A 6,798-nucleotide genomic window follows, 5' to 3' on the forward strand; every position below is an offset into this window, starting at 1 on the left:
TCCTTCCTTCCTTCCTTCCTTCCTTCCTTCCTTCCTTCCTTCCTTCCTTCCTTCCTTTCTTCCTTCCTCTCTCCCTCCCTTCCTCCCTCTCTCCCTCCCTCCCTCCCTATCTCTCTTCCTATCTCCCTTTCTTTTTTCCTCCCTTTCCCCTTCCTTCTTTCCTCCCTTCCTTTCCTCTCCTTGTTTCACTTTCCTCCCTTTCTTCTTCTCTTTTGCTGCCACTTGAACATGTCCCTACTGCCACCCTGGTGCTCCTGAGTCCATCCCCCTGGCATCTGGGCTGGCAGTCCCAGAGCTGCTCACAGCCCAGAGCTGCTTATACCGTTTCACACCCAGCTGCTGCCCTGTGCTGTGCGTGGTGGCTGTGCCAGCCCAGTCAGGCTGTGGTGGAGCAGCACCACTCACCCTGACTCTAATCAGGGTCCCCTGTCACTTCCTATGTCCCTGCAGCCTCCAGGCTAGATCAGGGTGTGGTGGGAGCTGAGACAGTGGTGGGGTGATGGGATGCACTTTCTGAGGCTCCTGCTGGGAGCACACCCTGGAAACAGGTATATGCAGGGGTCTGGCACTGTGTGGTAACCCACTCTTTTTATGGAGACAGTGGCAAGAGAAAGAGGGACTTGTGAGTTGCTCACGGCAGCAGACAGAGGAACACTGCTGTCTCCTCTTGGCCCCAGCTTCTGGCATCGTGTCTTGTGCATGTAGGCAGAGGTGGAGGGGGGGCAGCACAGCCCTTGGTGCCTGCACATCTCCACTGGGGAGAGACAGAGCTTGGCCAAAAGGCAGCAGCAGCAGCAGCAGCGAGGCCCGTCCTGCCCCCGGGTGCTTGGGACGTGCTGTTCTCTCGAGCGATGATAAGGACAACCAATAATAAAAGCAGGCAGATGGGACACGAGCCCGGCCTCCAGCCAGCGACCTTCAGGAGCTGGGTTACTGGAGCAGGCGCAGGCGTTTTGGCAGCGGCCAGAGCCAGCGGCACGTCGGGAGCCAGCGCAGGGTAAACACGCGTGCGGACAGCGCTGCCTGAGTGCGCAGCCGCGGCCCTTGGCCCCCTGGCATGTGGCCCTGAATATCCCTGGGCATTGCAGTGGCTCGTGCACACCCCGTGCACCTTGATAATGAGCTGGGATGGCAACGAAGCTCCACAGAGCACAGGGCTGCGTGTGCCGGCGTCCCTGCTCACCGTGCCGGAGCGTGGCCCAGCAGCTGCGCACACGGGCGGGGGAGGCACGGCCAGCCAAGCCTCCAGAGTAACCCTGAGCACTTACATAACCACTTGCCTGCACAAACCACTGCACAAACATGACCCACTCACCGCCGATCTCAGCAAGATCCTGATAAAGCAGAAAAACAGCGAACCTCGGCCCAGCGCCTGGACGCAGCTGGCCGGGGCTGCTCCGGGCTGTGACGTGCACAGTCTGCAGTGCCCTTGCTAAGCCACCGTGGGGCTTCAGCGCTGCGTAACAGCCTGGAAGGTTCGAGCTGGCTGAGTGCCGGCGTGGGCGTCTGCCTTCCAGCAGGTTCTGGCTCTTTCTGAGCTTCTTGGAGCTGCAGCGAAGCTCAGGGTTTTGCAATTTTCCAGGAGGCAAAGGGCTGTGGGGCCACACACGGTATCACCTCCTGCCCCAGGTGGAGAGTCCTTTTGTCCTACAGGGACAAAACAGCCTTTTGGAGGGGAGGGGGGGCTGCAAACAGAGGACCCCAGCCTCAGACTGGACTGTCGCTGCCTCTTGGGGACACAGGCTGTTTCTTCCTTTGCTGCCCAAAGAGCACTTCCTTCTCCTGAACATGGACACAACAAGGGATTTGGGATGTGCTATTTCATGTCCTCTGTTGTGGGGGCAGGGCAGCATCACTCCCATTGGTACTCTCAGTGGGGAGGATCCGGCCACAGCACCAGCACTCCACAGTGCTGGCAGGAAACATGTCCCTCATGGTCTGCTCCCCAGCTTAAAGTCCCATGACGGATGGTCCCTATCCCAAACCTGAATGTGACACCGGCTGACCTCAGCTCTGCCACCCCCACCTGGCAGTTCCTGCACTGCTGCAGCTATGTGTGACCCTCTCTGGGCACCTTTAGCCTGGGCTGTGTCCCATCAACTTCCCCTGAGCAGAAGACTCTCCCTGTGCCTCTGCACCTCACCTTGCCCAGGGCTGCAGCCGGACAATCACGGGGACCCCCCCGCTGGCATCACATGGAGGAGCTGCCTTGGCTGAGCTCTGGAGAGGTGAAGGCTGCTGATAGCATGGTTGGGAAGACATGGGCATCGTGGCTCCCTCAAGGAAGGCCAACTCTTGCGCAGCACAGCTGTGTGGGAGAAGAGGAGCTCACTTCTGCACGCAGCACTGGGCAGAGGGTGCTACAAGGCACGTGCTTCCCCATCCGGATTGGGAAGCCCTTTTCACTGGCACCTCCTGCCCTACACATCGGTCCCTTCCTCTGGGCACATGAAGCAGGACACCTGCTGCAGCCCTTTGAGTATCTGCAGCAAAGACCCACTGAGAAAAGCCTAAAAATAGCCTAGAAATAGCAGAGGGGGAGCAAAAAAAGGGGCTTTTTATCGCTCAGCCAGCAGCAGAACCGGTCACTGCCTGGCAAAAACGAGAGAGGAACTGGGAGTTAAAATAACATCCGCTCCCAGGGAGCCAGCCCAGGCAGCCACATTCCCAGCTCTCCTGCAGGCAGGAGCAATGTGCAGTGGCCTGCGTGGGCCAAGTGCGTGGGAACTGCGCTCCCTCGCCGCGTCCAAGCCCTGAGCCCAGCTGAGCTCCCAGTGGGGATGCAGGGACCCCTCCCAGTGCCAGCAGGATGCTCTCCATCACTGCCAGGACAGCTGCCTGCGGCCCCAGGAGCCACTCCCCTGCAGAGGGCAGCAGGATGGGGTTAGTCCCAATACACCGGGTACACCTGGTGCTGCTGAACTCAGGCTTGGGGAGCAGGGATGTGGCTGGGAAGCCTGGGAGGAACCACCAGGGTGAGGGGAGCCAGGCTGTGAGTGTCCCCATTCCTGGGCCTGTCCCAGCTGTGGGATGGCTTGCAGGCTCCTTGTGTGGCAGTAATGGGAAGAGCCTGCTCACTGTGATGGTACCCTGGGTCTGACCCAAGAGCATCAGTGCTGCCTTAGCAGGTTACGCTGCAGGAATGGGCAGCTTTTAACAGTAACTGGGGGGGAACCAACCCCTTCAATCCAGGGAACCAACCCCTTCAACCCATTCCTAACAAGCAGGCGTGACGACTATGGATGCTTTGGTTTTCCCTTGGAAGGTGCTCGAAGCAATCAGAAAACAGAGTTATATAAAAGCTTGTTTACAAAGTCTGGTCAAGTGGATCCGGCACAGGCCAAGCCCATCCTGTCCCTCCAGTGGCATGCAGGGCTGGTTCCCTGGGGCAGGAGCAGCTTGGCTTAGAATGGCCAAGAGCTTTGCTGGGCCCTCCCCATCGTGGAAAGCAGTGAAGCCAAGCACTCCCAAGTGTCAGGAGTCTCTCCTCTGCTTGACCTCAAATGCACTTGCAGGCCTGGAGCAGGGGAAGCGGGTCTGAGGAGCCCAGCTGCAGCAGCGATAGATTATCTCGACCTCCGTGAGGTGACTCTGCTCCTCCAGGGGAGCAGTGTGGCTACAAAGTGCTGAATAAACACCCTGGGCTCTGCTCCTCCTCAGCACACGGCAGCCACATCCCTCAGAGGTGCTGCTATTCCTATTGTCCACAGCAGCCACATCCTGCCTTCAGGAAGCTGCTCCTGAGCCCATAGGAAGCAGTCTGGGCAGCTCTGCCCTCCTGCAGCCAGGAAAGCCCAGAGCACTGAGGATCTTGGCTGCCTTGGAGGACCCCATAAGTGGGAGCAGGGGGTCTTGAGGCTGAAGGACTGGGGTCCATAAGAGTCTGACATCATTGCTTTAAATCCTGCAGGTTGTGTCGCCATTCCTGCCTTAGGCTGGTTCAGCATCTGGCCTGTTCCTCTTGTCCAGCCAGAGGCTTCTGAGGAGCGTGTGGAAGTCACGAGTGAGCAGATGGCATCAGGCGGTTTTGCTGTGCTGCCCCAGAGCACGTGAGAGCAGATGGAGGGTGTGCCACGGGGATGCAGAGCAGAGCTGTAGTCCGAGCTTGTCCCCAGAGCTGAAGCCTGAACGTTCCCTTGACTCAGGCAGGCTGAAAACAAGTCTGCCCTGAGCCCACAGGAAAGCACATGAGCCCGCAGCTCTCATGCAGCCTCTGATCCTGCCTGTTCCCCAATGCATGTGGTGCAGAGCTGTGGCGGGTGCGCAGTTTCCCAGGACACCCTGTCCTAGGCAAAGGCAAACCTCACTGGCTGCTTCAGAGCCTGCCCTCAGCTCTAAAATCTGTCTGGGATGTGTCCCCATTCCCTCCATTGTCTGAGCAGTCCATAGGACTCCCCTTGTCAGACCTGGGGCTCTCCCCAACCCCTGCCCACGGGGAGGTGAGTGAGCAGCAGGAGAGTGGCCCTGTGGGACATGGTGGCTCCAAGCTGGCTCCAAGTTGTGCCAGCCCTGGGGCAGTTTTTAGGACCATGGTGTCACAGGTCAGTGGGCACCAGAGGGAGGAAGAGCACTTGCCAGACTCCCAGGGCTGCCTCTGGCCAGGCCAGAGGATCCCTGAGAGGTGGCTGGGCACCACCACGGAACACTCGCCTGCCCACGTGTGCTGGGGCCTCTGTCCCCGCCCGCTCTGCCTCGTGCCAGTGACTGTGCCCTGAGTCAAGGCGTGATGTCCATCATGCTGTGGCACCTCCGGCCTCCTGCACCTCTCTGGCCACTATGGCACACAGTGTGACCGAAGCACATGGAGCTGGGGGGGCTCTAGGTTGGGGTCAGTCCTGTTTGTGTCCTCAGCTGAGCAAACCCAAGTTTTAACAAGTCTGCAGCATCTTCCTCTCTGCATCCATTTGGCTTCTGCTCTATTACTGCCTTTTCTCTCCTCTGCCTGGCTTTTCTGGCTCCCTCTCCCTCCAGAGCAGCCATGGTACTGCTTTACTTCCCTGCCTCACTTGTGCCAGCTCTCAACAGGGCTGCAGCACATGCTGATCCTCACCTGTCACTTGGTCCCAGCCTGGGGGAGTTTCATCCCCAGTGTTCCAGCACTGGGAGAGGGATCTTAGCAGACTCCAGGGTGATATTCCTGGCTCCTGGTCCTCAGGCACAGGATCAGACTCTCACCCCAGGCAAAGCCTGCACTAGAGATTTGGTCTTGGCCCAACCTTTCCTTTTTCGCTGTAGTTTCTTGGAAGCTCCCAGTTGCTACTGGGAACTGGGACCCTGTGTCACTGGTTGGGTTGCTCCAACAACTGAAGGGAGGTGTGATGCACAGCACCGTGCCCGGGACTGGCACCCTCTTGGGCTCAGGGGCTGTGTGGACCCTTGTGGTCCCCAAGCAGGTGACACCTCAGTGCTGCATCCCCAGCCTTCCCTCCTCCCTGGGGAGGCGAGGCTGCCTGTCCCCGGAGAGGCTCGGGTGCCCAAAGGTAACTCGGACCCACTTCCCACGGCTGCCCTTTGATAAGGCCGTGCAGCACACTCCCTGGAACGGGGATCTCCGTGGCCTTGCCCTCCGCCGTTCCCTGTCCCAGTTCACAGAGATACGCGCCGGGCGGGTACGGGCTGTGCCGGGTGGCGCGGCCGTGCCTGACCCTCGCTCCTTCCCCTCGGTGCGCGGTGCAGCCCGGAGGTACCTCCTCCTGCCCCCGGCGTGCCCGGGCAGCACCGCTGAGCCCGGGCCGTGGCCAGGAGGTGGCAGCAGCCACTCGCCCCGCTGCCAAGCCTGAGGTGTAGGGATGAGACCCCTACCAAGGAGAGTTCCCTCTGCTCTGGTCCCTTCTCTGGCAGTCGGGAGAGGCAGAGCTCGGCCCTGGGGTGAGGATGAGGGGACGGGGCGGCTCTGGGCAGCACACCAGGGCTGTGGTTTAAGCCCTGTGCTGCGCTGAGGTTTGAGGCAGCAGCGTGTGGAAGTCGGAAAGAACAAACTGTTCAGCCGCCAGCCCTTCCAGCTTCTGCTTTTGAAGTTATCTAACAGCCCAAACAAACACGAAAAGTGCTGGCTCAGCCACAGCTGGCTGGCCTGGACCATCCGTGTGGGGCACAGCCCGTCCCGTTCTCAGTCCTGCAGCCCAGCAGTGCCGGGTCGTTGCTTTTCTGCTGGGTGGGCAAGGGGCTCCCCTCCTCCATTCCCCACTATGGCTGTGCACCCCCTTCCAGTGCCACCGTAGATGCCACCCGACACAGAGCACCTTCCCGGGATTCTGCTCTAGTGATGTCCCTGCAGAGGTGGACAACCCCACAGCTTGGGAGTTCCCTTGCATTCTGCTCGGTCCTGCTTGGCCCCTGGCAAGCAGCATGGGACTGCCGTGCAGATGCCGTGGACTGGGATGCAAGGGCAGGGAGGAATGATTGGCAGACATGCCGTGGCCAACCCGGGTGAAGAGGAGAGCACTGACCCACCACAGCTCTGGAGATGAGTGCAGGCTGCAGGACCCACATGGTTAAGCCATGCACGGGGTCAGGCACAAGCTTCCATGTCCCCAGACAAGCTGTGGGATCAAGAAGCTTCCAGGTTGAGGGGTGCAAGAGGTGATTGCAAGCAGTGCAAAGGGGGGAAGCAGTGCCTGGGGAGCTCGGAGCGGGGTTCCGCGGGTGCCAGAAAGGGGAAGCTGTGGGTTGTGACCAACTCTGACAAACAAGGCTGGGTCCTGGTGTCTTGTCACACGCGCCTGGTTCACAGGCGGGGGTGCAGGTGGGAGGGGGAGCGGGGAAGGGGTGGGGAGCCCTGTTACGTGGAGTGCGTCC

Source organism: Lepidothrix coronata, unplaced genomic scaffold (assembly GCF_001604755.1).
Source record: "Lepidothrix coronata isolate B3197 unplaced genomic scaffold, Lepidothrix_coronata-1.0 Scaffold2, whole genome shotgun sequence".
NCBI classification, from domain to species: Eukaryota; Metazoa; Chordata; class Aves; order Passeriformes; family Pipridae; genus Lepidothrix; species Lepidothrix coronata.